A 4,218-nucleotide genomic window follows, 5' to 3' on the forward strand; every position below is an offset into this window, starting at 1 on the left:
TGCATCCAACAACATCAACGACGACACGACCCAAGTACGGTTGTGGTGCATTGGTCGTTTTTGTTTTTTTATTTATTTATTTTTGTAGTTATGCTTATGCTGCTCCCGATTCTTCTGAATTAGTTGTATACCCCAATGCTAGGAGGACCAGATAACACCGGGCCCAAACGACAACACTTCAAATGGCGCGTTGTTGGAAATAATGAGAGAGGTGCTCGAGAACACAAAGGTTGGTAACACCCGTCTCAATTTTCGCTCTAACTGAATCGGTAAATCCAACCATCTGACAGATCTGTTACGATTTTTCATAGAAGAGCACGCAACGCCGAATGGACAGGGTCGAAGCGGAAATGGTGACGATTCGGTTGTTGGTCGGCGATCTCAGAGAGCCTGTCACCCAGGCGCTAAAGGGACCTGCGGATAAAGTCAACGCAACGTCTAATGGAAAATAGATTGAGAAACAGAGACTACCGATCGCCGACAGGATACACATGCACAACCCGATGTCACGCGCCTCCATTCCTAACCGTAGATAGTTGATGCTTCCAGGAACGATGAGGAAGAGACTACATCAGTCGTCGACAATAAGCAGCAGCAGAGACGTTGAAATGTCTGTTCACGATGACGATGACGATCCGAAACGGGCCATGTACCCAAAGATGTGCAGGTCAAACAAGCACGACGTCGAAAATGTGCCGAAGGGCGGCATGGCTACAACCTTCTTCAATCGATTCAAGGAAAAGGTATACGGGGGTAATCGAGGGACTATATCGCCCCAACGGAGCAACAATGCAGACAACCCGACAGGGCGCAATAAACTGCAGCCAACGCAAAACAGAAAAGGCAATTTTCCCTTTAACACGATGATGTCATCCAACGAGAGCTCATTGAAGCCGAAAAGCAGCCACGGACGGACAGTCGACACCTATAAGCAGATTCCACGACGACCCTCGTCAAACCTGACCAAGAACGGAACAAACACCACCAACGCATGGCCCATCTCTCAGCATGAGATGGACATCTGTAAGTACGTCTACGACCATGATGCCGACCCAACATGAGTATTCTATCTGAACATCAACGACTGAATCTGCCCTGCAACGTCATTAGTGCCAAAAGGCAGTTAAATTGCCCTAGCGGGTGTAACATCTTCCATTTGTTGACCGCAGGGAGATCGTTGTACGCATCGGGTCATAACATGCGACTCGTTCTGACATGGGATGCTTGTTAGACGGACAACAACCAACCCTCAAGGCACGTAGCAATCCATCGTATCCTCTTTGAATTAATGGATTTATTTCTGCTGACCCAGGTTTATTATTTCCATGCGATGTCTGATTTTTTTGTCGGATATGATTTGCAGATAATAGAGGTGATCACGATCATGGTTGCATCGGAGGGAGAAACCGATGGATATCACCCTCGATCGGTGTGGTGCTTGCATCCGAATTTTACGGTACGGCCAAATCATACTTCTGTAGTTTATTTTAATGCATAACTATGATTTAACGTTCTCTGTTTTAACACGAACCATGTACCGTTGACATGCACGGTGACTTGTTTCAACCTCTGGATACTCCCTGAGAAACCAGGCCGATGTAATAGACGGCGTCCACCCTGAAATTTTGGCACAACAATACGGGGAAGACCACATGCACCCGATGGAAGACCTGCACATTGTAAGCTACCGACCGATAAGATTCTTGTACGTAAGTTTTGATCATGGTCGGACTGAATTATGACTCTCTTATGGTTTTCGGCTTTTTCTATTGATCGCAGGTCTATATGCCAGTACTGGAAGAAGACCGTGACAAGCACTGGTTCTTGGCTGTGGTTGACCTGTCAGAGAAGCAGGTCTTCCAATTTGACACGAATGCGACTAAAGAATCAAAGGCAAGAAGGAGACGTGTTATAGAAAGCATGGTAAGCGACGCAATAAGTAAATTCATCGTTCTATCCGAATACGCTAATCTTTTTTATGTTGGTGAATCTGTGCCAGCTGACTGCGCTGGATGGAATTGTTGCAACTGATGGGTATAAAAAGTTACGCTCTAAGAGCGCTCCCAAGTTTTCCAGTTTGGACATCATGACCGCATCGAGAGTGCCAAAAAACAGCAGCAGTATAGACTCTGGTATTTGGGTCATGCAGTGGATGGCAATAGGATGGAGGTTCACGTACGCGGTGTTGCCAATTGTAAGTTAACGCATGCATACAGGTAAAATGCAATTGCACTGTGTGTCTCTAATAAATGCCGCATTGACCATTACAGCTGGACGAAGAGAAGATCAGGATAAAAATGGCAATTGCACATCTAATGGAAAGATGCAACGAGGAAAGTGGTGCATTGCTTGCTAAGTCGGCGAAAGCGGCCAAGACGGGGAACTGTGTCTAAGATACGTGTGAAGGGGCCGAATACAACGTTTTTTTGTTCAGTCATGCACTGCAAATTTTTTGTTGTTGGATGCATTGATACCGGTTATGTTATGTGACATTGTTGGGCCTTCTCAATGGACGAACAGTCTTCATGGACTGATTATATCATGGGCCATATTTCTTATTACTTTTATTGTATCTTTATGTTGGGCCCCTTTATGTTATTTAATGTTATTTTCCAGCATGCATCTTCGTTGAGGATGATCGGCGGTGTCATCGCCACCATGCATCAAGTTTTCAGAGCTTCTGTCGGAGGTGTAGTTGACATAGGCAGAGCGAGGAGTTTTGCCTTCGATGAAGAGGAGAGGAGCTTCGATTAGGGTCGGGTATTAAGGGTTAGGTCGCTAGACGAGTTCGGGTTCTGGGTTTTGAGTCGAGTCGGTTTATCTGGACCAACACCAATTCAAAAGAAAATGTTATTTTCCAACATGACCAAACAATAAAAAAAAGAGTTTTTTTTCAAGGAAAAAAATTTAAAAATGGTAAATATACAAAAAAAGAGAATAATTATGAACAACTTACCTACTTCAATCGAATACATCAATCCGTCCATCCATCGCCAAGTCAAGGCTATCAATACGAAGTGATTACTCACTGACCCACGCAATGGAATGAATGATAACATTAGATTAAGGCTAAATTTAAATCTTGGGCTCATTCGGTGGTTATCGCTTTTTTTTTTAAATCCGGTAATTGCCCTTGGTAACTGCACCTACATTAATGCCCCATTAATGTCCAGTCTAATCAGGTTTAAGGGTTATTTATTAAAAAAAACTTAAAAAGGCGGGAGTTGTTTTGCCTATTTAACGCGTGTACGTTTGTCAGTCACAAAAAAATCGCTTACTTTTCGAAGAAGGGAAGCCATTGTTGGAGACTCAAAAGCTTCCGGCAGTAAACAACCGAAAACCATCAAAGAAATCACAGGAGAGGTATCACAATGCCGCCGCTCGCTGATTTCTGCTTCTTCATATTCATAATCCCCAACATGGAGAATCAAAATGTAAGTTTTCAGTTTTTCTGTTCTACTCCCATAACCCCAAGGCCTGCATGCAAGCCCACATCAATATCGATTTCTTACTCGTGCAGAGAATGCCGGCGGCCTTTTCCAACGTTGTACGGTATAACATGAGCAACCCCGTCGAGGTAATCACCACAAATGGTCAGTTGTGGAGCATCTCGTGGGTCGTCAAGGAGGAGCATCCGCATCGAATCGTCTTCATCGGAGGCTGGCAAGCCTTTTACGAACACTACCACCTTTGAATCGGTGCCTCAATGCTACTATTGTATCACCAACCAAAGTTTTTCTATGTGGCTGATGAGCGGATAATTTATACGCTTTTTGGCATTATTTTTATATAGTTTTTAGTAAGTTTGAGCTACTTTTAGGGATGTTTTCATTAGTTTTTATGTTAAATTCACATTTCTAGACTTTACTATGAGTTTGTGTGTTTTTCTATGATTTCAGGTAAATTCTGGCTGAAATTGAGGGACTTGAGCAAAACTCTGAAGAAGGCTGACAAAAGGACTGCTGATGCTGTTGGAATCTGACCTCCCTGCACTCGAAATGGATTTTCTGGAGCTACAGAACTCCAAATGGCGCGCTCTCAACGGCGTTGGAAAGTAGACATCCAGAGCTTTCCAGAAATATATAATAGTCCATACTTTATTCGGATATTGACGACGTAACTTGGCGTTGAACGCCAAGTACATGCTGCTGTCTGGAGTTAAACGCCAGAAAAACGTCATGATCCGGAGTTGAACGCCCAAAACACGTCATAACTTGG

Source organism: Arachis duranensis, chromosome 9 (assembly GCF_000817695.3).
Source record: "Arachis duranensis cultivar V14167 chromosome 9, aradu.V14167.gnm2.J7QH, whole genome shotgun sequence".
Lineage (NCBI taxonomy): Eukaryota > Viridiplantae > Streptophyta > Magnoliopsida > Fabales > Fabaceae > Arachis > Arachis duranensis.